This window comes from Drosophila persimilis, unplaced genomic scaffold (genome assembly GCF_003286085.1).
Source record: "Drosophila persimilis strain 14011-0111.01,24,50 unplaced genomic scaffold, DperRS2 tig00000124-arrow-pilon, whole genome shotgun sequence".
NCBI classification, from domain to species: domain Eukaryota; kingdom Metazoa; phylum Arthropoda; class Insecta; order Diptera; family Drosophilidae; genus Drosophila; species Drosophila persimilis.
Genome location: NW_020825294.1, coordinates 6398521 through 6422533, shown reverse-complemented (window position 1 = coordinate 6422533; position 24013 = coordinate 6398521). Strand labels below are relative to the sequence as shown.

The 24013-nt window shown below is 41.2% G+C and overlaps 1 protein-coding gene across 1 annotated transcript in view; it reads right to left on the bottom strand.

Moving 5' to 3' along the window:
• Positions 1-24013, bottom strand: part of LOC6603047 (barrier-to-autointegration factor) — a 97793-nt gene that overhangs the window by 3815 nt on the left and 69965 nt on the right. The window contains exons 2-3 of the mRNA XM_002028033.2: positions 19389-19495; positions 1935-2126 (exon numbers count right to left, since the gene is read on the bottom strand). The gene's annotated coding sequence lies outside the window, so the exon portion shown is untranslated. The remainder of the gene's footprint in view (positions 1-1934; positions 2127-19388; positions 19496-24013) is intronic.

Sequence of the window (24013 nt, the reverse complement as noted above, 5' to 3'; positions counted from 1 at the left end):
ACAGAACAATCAGCATCAAATAGAGCCACAGGCTGATGTAGCATCAAGCTCAATTTAATTGTGTTTTACCAAAACTAATCTACGCCAAAAATGTGAATAGTCAAAAACTCGAACGCGATAAATCATCATTCCATATTCGAAAGCTCCAACCTTCCATAGATTTATCATTCCGTATACGTACTACCCAAGCAGTCCAGTCCCATTACCCATTACCCATTCCCATTCCCCTTTGCAGACTGTTGAATCAATTGCATTTTTTGGTTAGCAGCTGTCCGAATATGATTTTTGATGAAACACCCACGAAGTGCCGGGCGGAACCACTTAGACCTGTTATTAGGCATCATAATTCTTGTGTAGACAACGAGCAGCTGCCACTTTTGGGTCCTCGAACGGACAGGACATCTATCAATTTGCTGCATACCCACATATCTCTCATCCCACAGCCCATGGCGTGCCCCACTGAACGAGAGCCTGCATAAGAAATTTAAATTATTTGTTGGAAAAAATGGATAAAATGTGAAGAGAATGCGCGTTGCAAGAGGGACGACTAGTAGATACTTGGTAGATAGAGAATTATCTAAAGGAAAACGAACAGAAGAGCTACAGTAAGAAAGTCAAAATTGTATAATTTAGACAACAATAAAAGAAAGTGAACACACAGAATAATTGCCAGAGGAAATGGCGGGCAATAGCTTTGCAAATTCTTTCCGTAACTTTCCGCAGGGTCCAATACACTTGGCTAACTTCAATGGGTATTTGGGGGGAAAAAGAAATCACATCAACACGTTGATAGGTGGGCAGAGCGAAGGATGAAGTTGCGGCCATTTATCAGAGTCATGGAACCATAAATAAAACAAATAATACGAAAATATGCAAAATAAAGAATATAATAATAAGGACGAGTATCGAGGAGCAGGGAGGGCCAGAAACGGACAGGCTGAAAAAAGGATCAAGATTGGGGACCGGAGCTGGAGCCGTAGCCGGAGCAGGATACATTTGGTCTAATAGATGGACTGAACGAAATGGGCCCAAACCCCTAGGCTCTGCTCTCACTTTGCATCTACGGAATGTGAGGGGGCGAGGGCGGGGGTGAGGGCGTGTGGATAGCGTCAAACAAATGGCCGATGACCCATAATAAAAATTATTATGAATGATACAAGAACAAGAAAAACCCATTGGGCTACTGCTACTCCCCCCCTGGTCTCTGGTTCCGCCCAATAAATTGAGATGCGTAGCATGGAGAGGGTGTGATTGTTGTGTGGTGTGGTGTGGAGTGGAGTGCCCCAGCACACCCTTTGGGACTGGGGATGCCTTGGTTGGCGATGCCATCGCAATGTCCGCTTCAGAATTATATTTGGGCTCTGTGCCAGGGCACGTGCATCAAGATTCAATTGAGAGTTCTAAACACAAAAATGGGAGGCTGCGCTACAATGTTGCCTCCTCGTTGGCTTCCTCTTTTGTGTGTGGCATTTGAGTTTCTGTGGCACACTTTGTTGCGTTTCAAATTTAGATTTTGCAAGGATTTTCTTAGGATTTATTTAAAGCTACAAATGAAAGCAGAATGCTCTTCTTTTTTTTTGTGCTATATCCAAGCTATTTGAGACCTCTAAAGTTCTATATGCTTCATCAAACTGGTTACAGCGCATTGAGTGGGTCGCAGAAGGGACACAGCTTGATCCTGTCTCTGGACTCTTGTGGACTCCAAGTGTAAAATATGAAAAATATACAACACTGAACAGCAACAACAAAAATCACTGAAAAACACGAGAAAAAAAAGGAATGAAAAAGGAAAACTCTCTCTAAACACATTCCGCACGCTCCATTGTGCCCGTGCCCACCCCACCCCTCCCCACCCACCCGCTGCCTTATGTGCTGGGACAGACGAATGCAAATAGAGAGTGTGAGTAAATAAATAATAGAAATATTTTACTCACAGCTATTTTGCATACTCCACGGCCGTGCCCTGTCCAGTTCCAGTGCCACTTCCATCTTCAGTTTTCGAATAGGTGAGAGAGGGGACGGCCCCCGCTGCAGCGGGGTGGGGGGAAGCCGTTGAACCGCTTTTCGGGATATGTGAAGTGAAATGTTGTTCTGCATTGTTTACTCTGCTTTTCAAGTACTTTGGACTGTAAGTGAAAATAAATACATAAATATTACAAAATATACATACATACATACATCTATATATCTGTGTATCTATGTGGCTGTGCGGATTGGGTGGCTGGGCGAAATGAAATCCATTAGCTGCTGCTGCTGCTCGCGGGAGTCTCAAGAGCAATGATAGCAGAGCAACAGCGGGAGCAGCCAGGCAGCCCTGAACCTAATAGCCTCGACTCGACGTGTTGTCCCTTTCAATTATATGAGAGGCTAGCCCCCACACCACCCCACACCCCCACCAGTCCCTATTTTCCTCAAGGACTCTGCGGTTTTTATTCCCTTTGCAGTGGGCATTACTTTTATGGCTGGAATTTTGTAAATGGAACAGTTCCCTATTTTTATAAAGTTGAAAGAATAAACAAAGTTATATTTAAATTTTATCAATAAAACCTGCCCTTTGCCAAAGAGTGCGTGTATTGTTGTTGATTTGTTGGGACCAACTCAGCTGCAGAAGGCTTTGACGAATAGACAAATGATAGGTGAAGAGAGACAGCTTTTGGGTGCCTCATAAAACATTTTGGCCCTTGATTATCCTAGATCCTAGGCTTCACAAACTTCTATTAAATATGACTCTACAGATCGTTCCCAAACCCAATTTAATATCCCTCTGCCAGAGTGTCTCAATATTCGGCTTCTTTGTCGCTTGTTTTTCCCTATGGGGTGAATTTTTCAATTTTACACGTTGCCCAAAAGAAAAAGGCGCTGCCTTGGCAACAACCAGAACAAGAACCGCCGAATCGAAGCCACCGAGGTGGCGTTAGCTCATTGCTATTGTTAGAGGGAGTCGTGAGTGTCGGGGGACGGGTGACTGGAGTGGGGGGAGGGGGGGCAGGGCCCCGCTGGGAGGCGGCGAGTCCCGAAAGTAGTAGCCAACAGCCGGGGGGGGGTGGCCCAGATCCAATCCTCATCTATTTGCCTCATGAAATTTATTGGCAACAGTATAATGCGAAGCACGTTCATTTGATTACATTAAAACGAAAGTGGCTAAAAAGGTTGGCCAACACAGAAAGAGAAATCCACAGAAAGAGAGCCACTGAACGAGAGAGAGAGGGCCAGAACGAACATGGCAACAGTCGTGGCGGGGAGGGGGGGTAGGCAGCAATTTTTAAATAAATAAATAATAAACGTGGTAGGAAATGGCATGGGAATGAAACGGAAAGCAAAGGGAACAGTTCCCCGGCTTATTATGCTGCAGAAAATGCTGATATGTACCTCGAATAAGAGGATTTCCCCATTGTCTGCACTCGCCGCGAAACAATGGAGCTGGGGCTGGGGCTGGTGTGGGCGTGGGTGTGGGCGTGGCTCTTCAACAATTGTATGGCCTGGAGAGTGAGGGCCACAACTAATCGCAAATCAATGACGCAAACTAGTACAATAGAATTTTCAGCCAGCAAAACATAAATTAAAGACAATTTTCCGAGTACTAGTATATTCAAAAGGCACTTTATTTGGGCCAAGGACAGGGGCCCTTCTAATTACTGTTTATTTAAATTTTTCCCGACTCCTAAACAACCAAGATTCTATGTAAAAACCATCCATCGGGGCTGTAAAATATAATTTTATTTGAGTCTAGTCTTGGGGAATATAAAATAGATTCTAGGGAGAATTAAAGGCATTTTAATACCTTAAAAATAAACCATTAATACCTCTATAAAGTACAAAGCCATTATATCTAATAATCGTCTAGTGTAATCCATCATTAGGGCCTTTTTTCATAATAAAAAAAAACCGTATCAAACACATCAAACTATGGCTTTCCCGTTCTACTAATAGTTCTATTAAAACTATTACCAACAAATTTGACCACAAAATGTTCCCGAGAGTTCAATGAACTAATTAAATCGACATCTCAATTACCAGAAAACGCATTTCTATGCACATCACACAGATAATTAGAATGTTCTATGTTTGGCCTAACAAAACGTTCGGCTAAATGATACATGTTTCTATTTCTATTTATTTAACTCTAAAAAATGTCCAACGTTTTAGTGGATATCAAATCAAGCACTCGAGTTAATTGCATTTAAATTTAATTAGCCCTAAATGCTTATGTATGTACTGTATTGTGGCCTAATAGAGGGCAATCAATGGGGGCCAGAGGGTCAGATGGTCAGAGGGCCAATATAAATCCACATAATTTACCTAATTTGTGTTTTATTTAACGCTTTGTTTTCATTTTATTTATGTACATCGAACCGCAAATTAATTTACGAGCAACTTGCTAAAAAAAAAGTAGCCCAAATCCGAATATAAAAACTTGAATAGAATACAATAATAATCATTGTCTATGGTATATTTTTTAGTATTAGGGCTAAAGTTTATGCCAAATGATCTGCCTAATGAGTTTTCAAATAGATAAAGGCCTAGCCTTAGATGCTCCTATGAGTACCATTTGGTAGAGGAGATCTACAATAGATACGATACCCCAAGTCCCTAAAGGCATCGATAGTACTAGATTCTCTTCATTCAATTCTTCTGAATAATTAATGATCGATTGATATCTGCTAAATCTAAGGGCATTTAAGGTTTCGGTTTTTGTTTTGTTTTTTATATAATTTTTAATTTGTTTTCTGTTTCTCCTGCAGCGACTGTGACGGCTAGTTCGTTCATGTAAATGCTGATTTATTACAGCCCAGCCACTCGTCCCCAGCCCCCTTGGTGGCCGCCATTAAAGTTATTAAACAAAGTGCATAAATTAACCATAAAAAAGGAGGAGGAGGAGCGGCACAGGAGTGGCCCGATGTGCAACAACATTGTGATCAATTTACATGGCTCGTCTCTGCATAAATAATAAATAAATAATTTCGCTGGCTCATTACAAAAATAATAGTAAACAAAAAAAACCACTGGTATATGCGAAGAGTTAATTTATCTATGGGATGAACTGGCCCTGGGCGGGGACTGTAAAATGCAAACGAGTAGTAAATTTAATAAATTCATTATCAGCTCATTAACAGCGGACACACACACGGCGGGCGGGGCGCGCGGGGCGTATGCGTAATGTGGCCGGGAAAAATGGGTGAAAAATGCTGACGCCAAATGCATCTGCCACGCAAAAAGCGTTAAAGCCAATACACATTTTGGGGATTTCCTTTTTCGTAGAAGCAAAAGTGTGTGGGCGTTGCTTTGAGGCCCAGAGTCTTAATTGCAAAATAATACACACAAAGCCAGAGTCGGAGTCGGAGTCAGAGTTCTGGGCCTGGGTCTGGGTCTGGGTCTTTCATCAATGCCAGGCACACACATAGTGCGCCTCACGCACTAATACGCAAAGACATGTGCGGGCGAGTGTGTGTGTGTGTGTGTGTGTGGAACAAAGGGAAGTGGCAAAGTAAGGCGTAACTACAAGAAGCCCATGATGTTTCGGTTAATTAGTAAACATCGCAAAAAAAGCAGGCGGAGAGCACAAAGCAGATGAGAGGAATAAAGTATAGAGCAAAACGAACAGGCATAAAATACTAAAAGGGGAGTAACACAACATAGAAGCCCGTGTATCGCAGTCGGGTGTTCCAACGTGGGAGTACCCCTTACGAGTGGCAAGCAGTGCGGCAACAATGTGCTGTGCTGTGCTGAAAGCTTAAGCACCTAAAAACTGATTCTAAATTTAAATATTTACCATTCATTTTATTCACAGATGTGTCTACTAAAATGGTTATATTTTAATACCTCGGTTCCTATCGGTTTCTATCGTTCAAAGGTAAGTGAAGGACATCATCTGCGTGGTGTCCATTATCCATTATACTAGTATCTTTTATCGGCTTGATTTCCGCTGGAATAAGCATTAAAACTATCGACTTTTGTCGGGAGACACTTTACCTAAAATTTCTTGGTATTCAAAAATAAATCTTAGAAATTAAGTAAAAACTTTCCTGGCATAAACCCTTTTTCAATGGTTTAAAAAACAGTTAAAAAGTCCACTGTAAAATCTATAGAAATTGATGCACCCAAACAACCTTTCAGCTGCTGGGTACAGCTACAGAAACTGTTGCCCAAGCAAAGTGTAACATTGGCAGGTGGCTAAGGGCTGAGGGCCAGGCGGGGCCCGGAAAAGACGACGGGTGTTAAGCTGGAGCAGTGCTTAAAGTGCTGTTGTACACTGGGAAATAACAGGCATTATGTGTTGACCACTTGCACAATTTTTTAGAATAAACTACGAGTAATATGTAAAGTTTTACCTGTTACTTTATTTGTTCCCTTTGTTTTCAGTGCACATTCCTTGGGCCAGGGGGCAAGCCCTGAGTCTTCCCACTTTTGCCAGCCCTGGCAGGGACACTGTAGTCAATGCTTAATTTGTTGGTGGGGGGGCCCAGTCTCCGCTCTCCTTGAGGCAATTGAATAACATCCATGTGTGTCCGTAAGAGCCTTCCCCCTGGAGGCATTTTATTAAAGCATTAAGCATTGTATTTTATGCCAGCCATTTGTGCTCTCTCTTTCTCTCCCACTGGGGCACAGGACGGGGGGGGGTGCCAGAACTTCATCTACACTAATATTGAAATAGTTGTTTTACGAAAGCGTTAATTTGTGCTATATTGGTATCCCTTTGGGGTCTTGGGACCATAGAAGAACACAAAAATTCCAGGAAAAATATTGTATTGGTTAATCACACTATAAATTTACCTACTCAAGGATTTCAAGGACTCCACTTGGAAAGGAGCTCTCAATTCTCTCGTTTCCCTGTTTTTAGGGCACATAACGATACGAGGATGCAGTGTAGATCCGTGCCACCAGATATTGAGTACATCATCTGGCCACTAAAACCCGTTTCCAGTCAGAGTTCCCCAGTAATTGCCCATCTCTCTCCCTCAATGGCACTCTGTCATGCCATCCATCAGTCTGACGAGGACTGGCCAATGCACTTACGACAAAACTTTCTTTTCGACGGGTATTAAGCAAAAATGCAAAGGTGTGTGTGTGTGCTGTGTGTGTGTGTTTATGTGGTTATATGTAAGTGAATGTCTGCATAAATTGCGACCAACGTGGCGTATACACAACGCACACCGCAAGCATACACATGGAAACATATTTCTCGCCTTATGAATACGTATTTCATATGAAATTTTTTGCCATAGCAGGGGGGGCATAGAGAGGGGCGGGGGTAGGGAGGATGTTGTTGCAGTTTTGCAAAATGCAACACACCAATGCATAAAAATGCCATATTTCAGAATGCAAATATATTCTTTTAGCTTTTTTGATAAATGACAACGCGGTGTGGCAACGCTGATGAAAATGCCCCACACACACACACACAGACACAGGGAAAGAGGGAGAGAGAGACGGAGTAAAAGTGGTGAAGGGAAAGAAACATTCTTCGTCCTTTGCATGCGGCTTGAACAGAAGCGAAACGCGTGAGCAATATGAAGCGTGCTGAGGCTTCTATTGCTGTTACTGCCACAGTTACAGGCTACACTCAGAGAAAACACACACCAATATATCTTTAAAAGTCAGGCAGTGTATGTCTAAAGGTACGCAATCTTTTCTGTTAGAAGAATTCACGAATGGAAGGTCTCACAAATCAGCAATTATCATTTACAACCATGATCTTGCATCTATGGCATATAAGATATTTTTTCCTTTTCAAAACCCAACCAAAAATACAGATTTTTGAGGATCACACATCTTGATCTTAATGTGGAATATTTTCAAATTAAACAAATTGAAAAGATACATTTTTTTCCCACCTTCAAACTCAGAGAATAAATTCCTACATATTTTATAATAAATTCCTATATTTTATTTCGGGTCTGCAGTTCATAAAAAAATCCTTTAAGAACGTCTAATTTTTCCAAGTGTACTTCTACTGCTCTTTCTACTGGTGATTCTGGCCAAAGCTCTAACCACACACACACACACCCACACGCACACAGCCGCAAAAATATCACACAAATAACAGCAAAAATAGAAAGAAAATGTATTTCTTTTCCCAACATTTTGGAGCGCTGGCATTTTAATTTAATTTGCACACAGAAATTCTTCTTCATTGATGGAACACTCTGCTTCGCCCATCGTTATTTTCTCTCGCTCTCTCTCTCTCTGTATTATTTTGGACGATTATCTTGTAACAATTTAATTTATTTAACCCGTTCACAAATGTGAATATGTCATGTGCAGAAATTGGCTTTAGGGAAAAATATTTAACAATTTAATTCGGTTTATGTGGCCATCAACGGGGCAGGTGGTGATGGGTAGGGCTGGGAATTATGGATTACTCTATATACGAGTAAGTGGATACAATTTTACTTGATATATCATCTAATATATAGGTGTGGCTTCTTTAAATGTATCTTTATGTATCTTCATGTTCCATTTTTACGATATACGCTCCTATATTTTACCATAATTCCAGGTTTTTTTCTTCCTTTTTGCGTATAATTTATTCGACTGCAGACCCTCTCTTTCTTTGGCAGTATTTATGTAATTATACCCGATATATATTCAAATGATATATTCAAAATGAGTATAGGAGTATATTGGATTCGATTTTTTAGAAAAATAATAATTATGTTTTAAATGTTTTGACCAAAAAATTATAATTATTCAATAAAAATCAAAAATAATAATTATACAATAAAAATCAAGAATAATAAATATTCAATAAAAATCAAGAATAATAATTATAATAATAAGTATTCAATAAAAATCAAGAATAATAATTATAATAATAATTATTCAATAAAAATCAAGCATAATAATTATTGAATAAAAATCAAGAATAATAATTATTAAATAAAAATCAAGAATAATAATAATAATAATAATTATTCAATAAAAATATAAATAATAATTATTCAATCAAAATCAAAAATAATAATTATTCAATAAAAATAAAGAATAATAATTATACAATAAAAATCGAGAAATCAGTCGATACGCAGCGCCTAACGGTCCTAACATCGTCTGCGGTCGCCGCAGCAACTCAAAACGCCTAATTTTCCAAATTTTTCTCAGAAAAATTTTGATTCTACTTTTCAATGCATATCCTTTTTTTGTCTATTCTATTCTATATGCTTTTTTTTTTGTGTGTGCTTTTCCATTTTCCCCTTAAAGATGTTAAAGATGTTAATCCCTTTTTAAGACTACCCCAAAGTCCCGGTTCATTAACAGGATCCCGCCTTAAAGCGTAAGTAGCCAGCCTGCTTAAATACCTGATGAAATATAAAAGTAAAGCACAATATTTCAGCCTGCTGCTGCTGTTGTATTTTTTAATTTTTAATTTATCATGCTGCTCCGTCGTTCTTTGTTTTTTTGCATTAAATTTGAACGTTTACTGTTGACATTTGAGTGCTGACTTCAGCCACCCGCGGCGTATGCGTAACATTTATGAAAAACGAAAACAAAAAAAAAACGAACGTCCCACGTGACGTATGAGCAATTTTTTAATTACCAACCGCAAAGGCAGTGGGAGAGCACAGGAGCCTGAAGCTGCTGCTACACGAAAGGTTTTTCACCGAAGCACAATTATCTCAGAGAATATAGGGAAATAGATCCGATGGCAAAACCCTATGGAATATTCATTCGATTTTAGATGGAAGGAAATGCATCGGTGGATATCTCAACGTGGCATAGCAGCCGCATATACTCGTATATATATTCAGTGTCTGCACGAAGCCAGCATGTCTGTGCGTGTTTAACGGGCTTCATTAAACGGGCATTTTGCGGGCTACTCAACGTGCAAAAGTGCGCGGACGTACAGCTGGAGAGCGTGTGCAGCAGCATTGTTGAGCAATCTTTGAGTGCTTGACATTCCGTTTAATGATTTGCATGCCAGAAACCCGGGAAACTTGGTTTGACGTGTCCGCAATTGCAGCACGTAATGGCAGCAGGGGAAAATTGGCTTCACTTAAAGCGGGTAAAAAGGATTTTTCCATCAACATTGTCAACTGTCATCTTACTCTCACTCGGTATCTGTATCTGTGTGTCTTTGTCTTTGTCTTTGTCCCTGTGTCCCTTTGTCCCTTTGTGTGTCTGTGTATTTTGCCAAATGATGCAGATGATGATTCATGGCCAGCGATTTCTTAGGTAAGACCAACCGCAAGCCACAAAATGCAAAGCAGCTAAAGCCACCGTAAAAAGCAACAACAGCGGAGCGGAGCGGAGCGGAGCAAAAGCCAACGAAAGAGAAACAAAGGCGAAAGCAAAAGCAAAAGCAGAAATACAAATTCATGCAAAATGACATAAGTCACCGCAAAAGTAATTTTTCACTAATGAGCTTCACAGGTGCCGGTGGAAGGTGGAACGAATATGGAACGAATGGCTGGGAAGGCAGGCAGGGGGGGATGGGTACATTACTGTGGCCACAGTGGTTGGTAGATAACTATTTGAGGGTAGAACGAGGTAGTGTATCTCTGGTAATAAAAGAAATAAGTTATCTTAGAGGTGATGCGGATTGAAGGACCTTTAAAGTCCCAAAGAACATTTTAAACATTTATGTAGCACGAAGGGGAATTTTTAAAACGGATATATGGAGTACTTCTGAAATAATTTCTCTCAAATATCTCTCTATACATATCTCTCTAATATATAAAATATTTTTGGGTTGAGTTTGCCCAATATTTTACTCAAAAGTCGAACCATTTCGGACCGCCAAATGGTTTCTGTACGTAAATTCTTGATAAATTGCGTTCCATCGATGGTATTTTCTGCTGTTGCTTAAGCCAGCTCAAATGCAAGCCAATCTTTAGACTTATAAAAAATATTTTTATTTTTTTAGATCTAAAATTCTTTATACAAAATTTTTCTTTTTTTCTGCCAGTTTCTCAATTAATATATTATTTTCCTATACCCTGTTCTGGTTCCACGGTCCTTGAGCTCCTCGTCCCCCGTCGCCTGGCACGCGTTCTGTCAAATGCCATCTTTGTGGACTCTCTCCCTGTCCCCCAACCAACTGTTTGTCTTCATAGTATCTTTGTATCTTTTGTGTTTAATCTAATGATGTATCTCAGGTGTTTGTTTGTGAAATTTATCGTGAAAACTTTTATGCTTTTGCTCGTTGGCTTAAGGCGGATGTCTCCCCAGATTTATAACCGGCTATTAGTTTGGATATAAATATTTATACACACACATACACTCAGACGCCCAAAGAAAGAGAAAGAAGCACCTCTAAAAAACCCAAAAAAGCCTTCAAGCGATGAGAGCTGGAGCGGACAGGGAAGGACTAGGACAGGGACTGAATGGCTTTAGCGGTTTGCTTGTATTTGCAATGCCTATAATTAGCTTGCAATCTGACGCATCCAATTACATGCAAGCCCCACCGAACCCCCCCGCCCGCCGGAGTATCTCCCTCTCCCGAACAGATACACAGACATTCGCACCTAATTACCACAGCAGCCATAATAACAACAGCAACATGAGGTACAGTGAACAGTCGGTAAAAGGGCACAAGGGATTAAGGAAATTCCCGAAAAACTCTGTTTTAAAAGGCCATAATTTTTGTAGAATAGTTTATTGATTGTTTTATGTACTTTAGACCCGAGATTTGTTTAGTTTCTATGATTTTCTTTTATCAAATGTATCTTTCGTATGTTTCCACTGGTGGAGCACTCACTGTTCAACAATTACAAGGACTAATGCACAAATTACAGAATGAATATTCATATTTAGAGTGGAGAGTGGAGTGTGTAGTGAGGGGGCCAGCGAGTGGCCCAGAGCTGATACTACGCCAGAAACTTCATAACCATCATCCGATCAGGTGCCGGCGGAGGGGGGGTTGGGGGCAGGAGATATACATATCTATGTAGAATGGCTGAAGCCGCAGCCATCGCCGCAGCTTATTGCAAATGAAAGCCGGTAGTTTTTCATTATTTTCCATATCCTTTCGCTCGTTGTTGTAGTTTTTGTTGGTTTCGTTGGGTTGTTTGTTGCCGGTGTTTGGCACAAAATACAAATCTGCATGCAGAATTTTTAACCCCCCCCCACCCATTTGTTTACACCCCCATTGGTAAGGGGTTGCACGATTTTGATGAGAGTTTTGCCATATATCTTGGATCCCATGAACGTTAAAGAATATTATCTATTTTTTAGAGCATCTTAAAGATTTCTATATAGCTGAAAGTTCTTAGCAAAGCCCTAGTTTTACTGGGAACAATTTTTCCTTAAAGCACATATCTACTTTCTGAGCTAAACCCCCCCAAAAAAGGTTAAGGGATGATATTTAAATATATTTATTAGTATTATTAAATATATCAATATTTTATACCACACAGATATCCCCTACTTCATTGGAATCGTTGCATTGGAAACGATCCAAGGGTATTCTAAATTTCGGTCTCTTAACCTTCTGTTTCTGGTCTCTTCTCGTATTTGGTCGTGCTGTTGTTGTTGTTGTCAGTTCTCATGGTTGTTGTTTGTTTGTTTGTTTGCCAAACGGACACCTGCACTGAGCTGCCGCCGTCGCTGTCGCTGTCGCTGCAGTTACCTTTGGCATAGCTCTCTGGCTTCGGCGCTTAACAATGAAATTTGCGCATAACCACATGCAAATTGCCAACCCGCAACAGCAAGTACAGTGCATGCAAATAACCTCTGCACACACCCACACCCGCACCCACACGCACCCCCCAAACAGGCGAGTGCATTGGTAAATGTACAAATAATAATCTACGAGTATTCCAGGGCAAAGAATTCCACCGATAGAGAGAGAGAGAGAGGGTGTTAAAGGGTGGCGAGCAAAAGAGACGTCAAAACGAAAATTGCTGTAGAAACCGCACAAAATACTACATAAGAACGATGCAGTCAAGTGAGAGGACTAGGGACTGTACAAACTTAATGATCCAGGGGCACAAGGGTTGGTTAATCTTCTGATAAGGATTACAGTAAAACGTGTACAATCTTTAACTTTATAATCTATCGAACAATCTTTAATTCCACATATTTAAAAGGCATTTTAACGAATAATTTCAATAAAATAAATTGAAAACAAATTACTGGAACCCAATTGTGTAAATGTGTTATGAATGCAAGTATTCCAAATAATCTCTAAACAGATTAAATAGTCTATAGCTAGTAGATCGTAGATTTAAAGTAAACATTACCCAAGTCAAATCTGTTGGCACTATTTTTAGCGAAAATTAGTTTTTCTTATATTAATAAGAATATTTGTATGCCTTCTATACTCCATTAATATTAAAAATAGCCAAGTTCAAGGAAAACTCGGTTCCTTCAGATCAACAAAAAATCTTAAATATCGTATATCATTATCTATTCCATTTCCTATCTAATATTCGTTGATTCGATAATTAATTTCCCTAATATTTATCTATATTTTTCTAGAAATATTTATATATTCCCTTAACTTAATTTAAAATTCCATGATTTTTGTAGATGTTAAAAAAATTTTAAATATTTTTCCTTTTCTCTGAACGAATGATTCTCCTTGGACAGCTCTTGGAGACTGGTTTAAGAAGCCACAAGGTGTACGAGTACATTTTCACCAAAAGAAATTACATCAACCAACACCAAAATCGAATAACATTTACAACTTTTGTAAGTATGAAACCAACAGGAAAAAAATTATGGCTGGTCGGACATAAATTTGCCATGAAAACGGATCGGGCCAAAAGTGAGTTGAGGGAGGTGTTAAATCAGGGCAAGGGAAATGCTGGACGAGGTAGCATATTGAAACATAAAACAGGACCATGGACCATGGGCCATTGGGGGGAGAATGGTGGGGAGTGGGAGATGGTTGTGCCATGTTTTACACATTAATCGATAAAATTTATTATAATTTGTTATGGTTGCATTTGCTTTCGGTACTTTCGGCTGTGTTTTTGTGTATCCGTATAACGCGTACGCCATTTTGTCTGGCGGTAACTTTTTTCAACGTCTGACCCCGACCTGTCTGCTGCAGCTATTTTTGGCAATTTTCACAATGTCAAAGCATCTGAATAATATTTCATTTTTGGGGGGGAGGGGGAGGAGGGTGGGTACAAACTTTTTGTTTATCAGTTAATTAGAATTTTCGGGAGGATTGACGCTTTTTCCTCGGGATTGAAGTTGGGTCGGAAAACGGTGCAAAATTATTGCACCAATATTTTTTTTACCCCAACATCCGTTTCGATTTAACTTTCGAGCCACAGAAAGCTCTGGACACTGGTCACATTTTTGTTCAGCACTCGGTTTTTATACCCGATACTCAAAATGAGTATTGGGGTATATTAGATTTGTGGTAAAAGTGGATGTGTGTAACGTCCAGAAGGAATCGTTTCCGACCCCATAAAGTATATATATTCTTGATCAGCATCAATAGCCGAGTCGATTGAGCCATGTCTGTCTGTCCGTCTGTCCGTCTGTCCGTCTGTCCGTCCGTCCGTCTGTCCGTCTGTCCGTCTGTCCGTCTGTCCGTCTGTCCGTCCCCTTCAGCGCCTAATGCTCAAAGACTATAAGAGCTAGAGCAACGATGTTTTGGATCCAGACTTCTGTGATATGTCACTGCTCCAAAAATATTTCAAAACTTTGCCCCGCCCACTTCCGCCCCCACAAAGGGCGAAAATCTGTGGCATCCACAATTTCGACGATACGAGAAAACTAAAAACGCAGAATCGTAGAAGTTTACTATATCTTCTAGAGTGCAAAATCTGAACCAGATCGTATAATTATTACAGCCAGAATCACGAAAACAATATCACTCTTTCTCGCTCTGTCTCACTCTAACACACAGGTTTCATGGTCGGTTTTGCCAATTGCAAAATATGAGTTCAAGGATCTGAGAACCCATAAGAGCTAGAGCAACCAAATTTGGTATCCACACTCCTGTGATATCGGACCTTGACCGTTTCCTGTCCAAATTTCGCCACACCCCCTTCCGCCCCCGCAAAGGACGAAAATCTGAGGCAACCACAAATCTCAGAGACTATTAAGGCTAGAGTAACCAAATTTGGTACACACACTCCTTTAAGATGTCACTATAAAACGTATATCTCAAAATTTTGTCCCACCCCCTTCCGCCCCCACAAAGGACGAAAATCTGTTGCATCCACAATATTGCAAATTTGAGAAAACTAAAAACGCAGAATCATAGATAATGACCATATCTATCAGATTGGTGAATCTGGATCAGATCAGATCATTTTTATAGCCAAAAGGAACAAATCAATTTGCAGTGGCTACGCAGCGCGTAGCTCAGACTGATTTTCTGTCTCTCTCGCACGCACTCTTTGTCGTGTCGTTTAATATTAGCGGCGTCTGCCAGAGGAGAGCCATACTGACTTAGTATCGGGTATAACCGTAGAGTTGCGGTGTCCGCAGCAACTCACAACGTTCCCCCTCGTTTTTTTTTGGTTTTCGGTTCTTTTTTTTGTTGTTGTTGCTGTTAAAAGTCCACACAAGCTCATAAATTTAAAAAATGTAATATCCCTCTTACGGAAATGACAATTTATTGGTGGTTTTTACTATTCGCAATTTATTTTAACTCCGCAAGGAAATGCATTGCGGATGTAACACCCGTCTCTCTCTCTCTCGCTCTTTCTCTCTCTGGGTGACCCTGCCCCCATCTGTAGTAAAAGTTGCCAGCAAACAGAGAAAGCGACAGACGAGCAGACAAACAAACAAACAAACAGTCGCTTGTCCATTGAACAAAAAACACAACAACAAAAATGGAGGAGGATAAGAGTATGGCGGGGCAGCTGTTGGGCAAAGGGAAATGGAAAATAAAATAAATATAAATATCGGCTGCAAAGTGGCCTGTAACTGTAACCGTTACGGGAGTAGCGCGGCTAAGAGAGCTCTCGGCCAGCTTTTTATTTGGGCTGGAACCTTGTGATATCCTAGAGAATAAAACGGGACAAAGAATAGAAGAGGGGGGATATAGTAAGAATATTTCTACAAAAATAAAGTAAAATTAAATAAAAAAAAAATATTGTATTTTATTTATTTCTATCTGCTAGAAGTTTAGATATGCCCCTATGCGATGCTGGATTTGTGGCCTACAAATGATGAACACTTTTTCAAAGACCTTTCTGTAGTGTTTGACATGCTGGCAAATCCTTTCAAGGCTGTCGAGTTTGAATAATCCACAGAGATATCAAGGAGAGTTAAACTTTCAGTTCCTCAACGCTGATGATAGAACAAAGAGCTATGTATGCATGTATCTACACCTCCGGAAATAGTAGTTCTTTCCAATCCAAACGAAAGACTCTCTTATCCCCTTTGATACCTCGCAAAATCAAGCTCAGCTGCACTCGCCGAAGCCGTCCGACTGGTGGGGCAGGTTCTGCCGTGGCCAGCGACTGAGATTGAAAATCCGTTAAGTCATCGCCAGTGCTAACCGCTGTGGCCAGGGCAGCATATCCTTTTCCCACCCATTCCCCCCCCCCCCCCCCCCCCCCCCCCCCCTCCGCGCACTGCACTGTTTTTTTTTTGCGTGTCTTCTTTCTGAGCGGCTGTCAATGTGCTTGTTATACCCTAGCAGCGGGTATTATGGCTTTGCAACACAGAGAGAATTGGTCTCCTACCATACACAGAAATAACTCTTCAGTTCCCTGAAGAAATGTCTTAAGAAATTTTCCAGCTCGTTTTTTAAACAAAAAATAATTTTATCAAGAAATCAATTTTCTATAAGTTTTGCTAATTTTTGCAAGGTGTGTTGAATGCACCCGATATGGTATCTTGGCTTCGGCCCCAGACGCTCCTCTGTGTACTTTATTGTTTGTTTTGTTGCTTTGGCTGATGCTCAGTCGTCTCTCCGCTGCTGCTGCTGCTGCTGCTGCCAAATCCTATGACAAATAAGCGCTTCGCCTGCAATTTGTACTTTCAGTTGAGACTGACTTTGCTTTTCATTTAACCAAAGCCGGAGACGAGCGCTTCGGGAATTGAATTGCGCGATGCGATTTCGATTCTCTCTCTCCCTCTCTCCCCTCTCTCTCTGCATCTGTCTGCTTCTCTGTCTTTAGTCCCCGTCTCCCCATCAAACAAGCAACGACAGGCAAATATTAAATTTCTACCTTCAGTGGCACAAAGTTTTCAAGTTGATTGAGTAGCCTTCTTTGGAGATCGTTGAAATGGTTCATCAATTAATAAGAGTATATTTTGAGTGTTTTTTCGGGTATAAATATGGTTTGAGGTGTCAAAAGTGTTATGTATTTAAATAATAGATACAGATACGGTTAGCTTTTGACTGTGCAAACAATTTGTACAACGATGGTCATACTTCTCCGATTTGGAGTCTATTTTTTCCGCCTAGGGATAACCTACCTTTTGGATGAAATTTTTACTGGTAAACAGAATTGGAATCTTACAACATAGTGGACATTAATACATGATTTTTATAGACAAAAAGTTCACTTCATTTTAAACAAATCCCTAAATTATATAATTGTACTTTTGTCCAGGAACAGGAACGGACAAAGGCGATCCCATAAACAATACAGTCCAATACAGTACAGAAAAAGGATGCATAGAGCGGTTCGATCCAATCAAGAATATGAATATTTCAAAAATATCCCTTAAAAATGTATTAAAAATATGTGAAATTATGCTGCCTTTAATAAAGAGTGCCTGTAGAGCTGAAGGAGGTGTACTCTTAATATTCATATTCATATTCATATTCATTCAATATATTGAAAATTTCTTCTTGTTTATGCCCTAGAACACTGAGAGAATAATCTGCGCCGAACCGAACCGATTCAGTGGAATACGGTATTCGATTCATTCGTTCTGCGTCTCATCTTTCTTACTCCATAAATGTTTCCATTTGTAGTCATTTTTACTGTATTGGATCGCAAAATTTCGGTTTTTTTTCTCGCTCACTCTACGTTTGAAAGAGAGAACGAGAGTGAAACACTTATTACGTACTTTTTGCTACTTCTTCTGCCTGAAAAATCCGTATTTGTGTTTATGCGTAGAAAACAGGCACGAAGCCAAAAAAAAAATTAATTTATGTAAATGTATGTATGTAAAAATGTAAAAATGTATTTCACATATAGCAATAGAATATTTTGTGCAAAATATTAGACAAATATTTTTGAAAAATTTGTTCAGTGTAAAAATGAAACCCAATTCAAAATTGTATTACTAAACGTTTGATTAGTGGTTCTATGCATTCCATATAAGGATTCGTTCCATTGCCGTAACCGTAGAAGCTAAGATTAGCTTTTATTATAAGAACATTGTACAGGTACATATCTATTGATATCTATTAAAATATAGATAGATGAATATTGTAGGTATAGAGATTGCTAGATCTAAAGCTTTTGTCGACTTCCATTGCGATTTAGCTGGAAGTGGAACTCCTGAAGTTCTCAGTACACCCTCTCATTTTGCGACAATTTTTCAATACGACTCGCACAATTTTGCATTTTAATCACTCACTCAAAGAATGCTCAAAATGATGTAATCTTTTGGGTCCCGGGTCCCGGGTTCCGGTGCTCCTTGCATTTACCGTATTGGGTATTGCTCTTTATCAATGTATGCATATGTAAACGTATGCATGTGTGTGTGCCTGTGTGGGCATGAGTGCTTGCATATGTGTGTGTGCAGATGCTGATGCAAATATGCTGCGGCTGTGCATATGTATGAGTGCAATTCCCATGCATGTTCAACATGATTAATTTCTGTAATAACTCGATTGGAATCACGCGCCAGCAGCAACTTTTCTTCCATCAGGCATTCCACACAACCACACACACATACACACATACACACACACACAATCAGACACACATGGCATGCATTGGCAGTATCGGTGTGGGTATGCGTTGGGTTTGGGCATGGCTCTCTGTATGGGTCCCTGGTGGACATGCACGTTCCGTTATTCGCCGCATACGTGAGGGAGAGCGATGTGATCCAAGCAATGACAGAGGGCGAAGCGGCGGGAGATACAAGCGGCGCATAGAAGCAGAGGAAGCGGAAATAAGCGCGAAAGAGCAGTGGAATCAGCAGAAAAGCATAGGAAAGGTATATTACTATGGGGTGAGGCAGCGACTACAGAGGCCACAACTTCCCCTTCGAGTGCTCTGTGGCAGGCGGTAGGGACAGCGACTAGGCGAATCAACGGAGCATGATTTGAAGGCCGATAAAGATAGCTGGAAGGAAGGTGCAAGAGCACAGCAGGAGTGGTAGAAGAAGAGTGCCGGGCAGAGTGCAAATGTTGCAGGATTTAGCTGGGCCATCGATTTGGATAAATAAATAAATCGATTATCGAATGAAAAGCATATTTTGATTAAGGTAAATCCAGCAAAATAATTATGCATTCTAGAAGCATACATCAAATGACATGAATGGATCTCTCGGGGGAGGCCTGTACGTACCCATGTAGATAGTTATATTTTCAGCACTGATCTAATGATGATTGCTCTGCTCCACCGTCTGCTGGTTGGTATCCACGCTGCTGTCATTACCATCTATCCTCCATGTCCTGGAAGTACAGCAACACAAAAAAAGAAATAAATGACGAGCACACACTCAGGAAGTGGCGGGTCATACACATTAGAGATCTGCATGACTCCATTGAAAACAGATGCATTCTAGCATTCGAATTGAAATGAGTTGAATGAGTGCCACAATGAATTTAGTTTATTTGAATGTCAGTGCGAGTGTGTGTTGGCTTCACAGTTTTCAGCATTCAGCGAAGGAATAGCCCCGGCATGGCTAACTGTCTCGTTCATTCTCAGCTGATCGGCACTGCTTTCTCTCTCTCTCTCTCTGTTGTTCCAGCTGTTGCTTCCAGCGTGCTGAAGGCAAGATCCTTGTCTTCTGACGTTGCTGGAGGCGTAACCATTCCGTAAGATATTCTATTTTATCTTTTACGTAGAGAACATGCATCTGGAACGCGTTGCTGGCCGTCTTACTTTGAAATCTTGGATTTGGCATATTCCATAGTATATCCTATGACTCATAGTATATCCGATTTTTAGTTCCCAAGAGACAAAAGCTCAACAGATGGGACCGGTGGAGTCTCAGAAAAGCGAGGAAGTGTTCTTTACTCCTCCCATAGATAGGAACAGTGCCTCAACGGACCGGTAGATAGGACAATCGATAAAAAAAACTATCGAATGTGTAAACATTCAGAGATATATTTTTTTTATATAATTTGTTTCTTTAGGTACAGTAGCTTTAGTTGTTTCCACTTCGCTGCCGCTTTATTTCGTTCCAGAGGCATTCAAACAGCTCCACAGACAAAAAAAACTCTGAAGGTCACGAGAAAAAACGCGTACGATGATTTTTTGGTAAACAAAATAATATATATATGGATATATGCTTGAAAGAAAGAAAAAAATGTGTAAATTGGAGACCAGCACGGGGACTGCATAGTCTGGTTAATATTTATATGTTGTATACGACAGAGGGAGATATATTTATATTAAATGTGCATCTAAAACTTGGAAGGAGTGAAAGGAGTGGTGTGGCAAAAGGATAGCACGAGATGGCATTCGCCTGCCACCCCTCCCGCCCATTCTGGCCACAACCATCATGCAGTTCAATAAGTTTTAATGCACTTAATTAATTCCCACTGCGTCTGGTTAGAGAGAGAGAGAGAGAGAGAGAGAGAGAGGGCAAGGGTAACAGAGTCAGAGAGCGATGCCATTTGCTATTTCAAATTGGATTTGAACAAGAAAAAAGGACTCGCTGCAGAAGCCGAACCCTCTTATACTCTGGCTGTATATATATTGCATTATTCCGTCTTTTAGAAATGTACGTATATCCTTAATGGCTTTGAAAGTCTTCATACCCTCTTCAAGGGTATACATATATTTCTTTTTCCTTTTATTGAAGTTTGTCAACAACATTAGCATTGCCAGCGCTGCCCCCGCTCGTCACCCCATCGACCGACCTACTCTGTCTGTTTACCTAATTTAAGTTATTCTAATTCAATTAGTTCATCTTCTAATTAATCGTCATGGCTGCTGCCGCCGCTCTCAACGACTGTCTGCATCTTCCCCCCCAACCCTCCCCAGTCCGTTCCGTGCTCAAGTCAAATGGAAAATGCAATTTAGTTGAGTAAATATCGAATTTCCTGATGGATAGATAGATAGATAGATTGCTTATGTAGATCCCCGAGGATTTGCGGATTGAACGAGTGCATGTTTGCTCCTCGCATAATGCATGGAGAAAAATAACTAAATTTTCCCACTTTTTTTTTTGTAATTACATTTGGCATTGGATGTGGAGAAACTTTCAAGGAGAATTCTAAAAGTTAATTCAGAATCCAAGGGGAATTCAAACAAATATAAGTTTATTTCACATTAATATTCAAGTACAGTAGGCACGAGAGTTTCCAGAGCTCTTCGGCTCTCTTCGGGTCGAGCCGCGTCTTGAGACCTCGCAGCAGCGCATTTAAATATATGATGAATACCCTTATGGATCATTATTCAAAGTGGAAGTTTATTATGATTGTATTTACTATTATTAAGAGTTTCTTTTCTCTCATCAGAAAGAAAACCAATCATTGTCTGGAGAATCTAGCTGCCACATAAGAGCCCTCCTTTAGCTCATGATCTTTCCCAAGTTTCCCCATCTTACAGGTCCCTCTGTGAACACTCCTCGACAGTCCCCTCCCTCGTGCAACCTGCTGCCTGCTGCAACATGTGTTAAGCTTTAAGCGATGTCACAATCCCAGATATAGCAAAGGACACAAACGGAGATGGAAGCGGCAGAATGGACTGTAATTTGCATTGATTTATGGCCGGTAGGAGGAGCCGCCAGCGAAGAGAAACTTGCAACAGCCACAGCCACGGCCACGGCAACTGCAACTGCAACTGAAACTGTGCAACAATGCAGCGATGTCAAGGTGGGTCTGGGTCTGCATTCCGATCCATTCCGGGCCGGACCTTACCTGACCGGGCCCCGGACCCCGGACCCCGGACCCGGACTCGGAACGTGTCGTGTCACGTACATTCAATTAAACGCCCTTGAGTGCCGCCACAGCAACGCCTGCTACGCCTCTATCCGACCTGCTCTTGCTCCTGGTGCATCCATTCTCTGTGCCTCTTGTCTCTGTCTCCTTTGGTTCAGTTTATTGGCATGCCAGTGCCAGTGCCAGTGCCAGTGCCAGTGCCAGGGACAAGGAGGATGAGGATGAGGGCAACGATGGCCAGACCCCGGGAGCAATGAGCTAAAGATAAATAACAAGCCATATAACGCATACGCACTGTGTGTCGCCCGGGACAAGATACGACAGGAGAAGGAGGATAGAGCAAAACAGCATGCAGCACGCAGCATGCAGCATGCAACAGCAGAGGCAGAGGTAGAGGCAGAGCCGCAGCAGCAGTTTGTCTTTGCCGTGTGCCAAAAGGAAGCGCATTTGGGCGTGCCCCCGAATCCGAACACCACTCTCCACCGACAGTGAGAGCTCTCTTGAGCGGACACTCGTTACCGGTAGGTACCCCTGGGTATAAGAGGGGTCTCAAGAATCACTTATCAATATCCCTGAATGGAGATAATCGTCCGGGGCTCTGTTCGCCAACCAACGTCCTGTTTGTGGCACTATTTTACAGCCAATACAGGTGCTAAGGATAGCCAAGACTTTCCATCAAAGAGAGCATTTACTGTACGCTAGTCTCATGCTCATTTTGTTCGCCATCGTTTGGGCAAAGCCGGACAACAGTAAACAAGCACGGAACGCTGCTAGCTAAAGCCGGACCCGAAGTGAGCGATAGAGCGACCTGATCCCGCAGGACGGGGGTGGCACGAGCCACCCCCACACCCCCCCTCATTGTATTGCATGCTTTCGGGCGTTGATTTCCACAGCTGCCAAACGCTTGTCTTTTGATCTCCAACGAAACCGGAACTCCGAACTCCCCATCCCAGAATCCAGCACTCCCTCAACCATGCCCCACCTGACACTCCTCTCGATAGCTCTCTACAAACGCAATTTCAATTAAATTTTAAATATTTATGCAAGAGTAACAGCAACGGCAACGGCAACGACAGACACAGACCCCAAGCGAGGGACACGTAGAGGGCGGGCGAGGGGGACAAAAGTCCGGCCAGACCAAAACAATTACAACATGGCTTAATCCTTTTTTACTGTTGTTTCCGTTTTTCGCCCATTTCAATTGCATTTTCCGCTTTTCCACACCCATACATATGCATGCGCCGGCATGGTTTAGTGGCTGTGCTGGGCGTTTTCACTTGATCAACATTTCTTCTGTGGAGTTTTCATTTTATGGCCTTGCATAAATTTGCCTTTCGGATGGCCAAGCGAAGATCTATATTCGAATTTTTGTAGGCCCTTTGGTAAGACCCTTAAAGACGGGACCACAAGATTCACTTTAAAGGTAATAAGTTCATCTTTTAGTTTTAATGAAAGGTTAAGGATTATAAGGATGAGTAAACTTTGAGCTCTCCAGCAGCAATGACAAAATTGAAACTTTCACTTTTACAATAATAATCTGCTCTGGGTTACAGAAGTCAGCGGGAGGGCGAACTTTGAAAGGATGCATTTGAGAAGGTTCGTTTAGGGAAACCATGATGTTAGGGAGGAATATAGGTATGTATACCCTGGGAGGCCGAAGATGCAGGAGCTCATTAGTTGTATGTCATGCCAGAAGCTACGTCAAACATAATTGGCAGAGAAGCTGACAACTTTTAAATGTACTTTTCCTGTGACAAAAATTAGGTCGTAGGCCCCGATGTGTAGATCACATCCTGCCTACTTAGAATTTGGAATATTCCCACAATATTTTTTTCAAGAACACAAATTTCCGTCTTAATCTTAGGTTGCCTCTGAGGAAGAAACATTAGTACTTGATCCTAGGCTTAAGAGCTCGTCCTTCTCTGTTCTTCAACAGGGTCTCCCAAGCGGTTTGCCATTGAAAAATACCTTTAAATATTTTCCACGTCCTTGCCCCTGACTTCCACTTGTATCTTGAGGTTCTTCTCGTTGGCCAACGACCCGCGAATTACCTAAAAGCAGGAGTTTTTCTACAGAGGA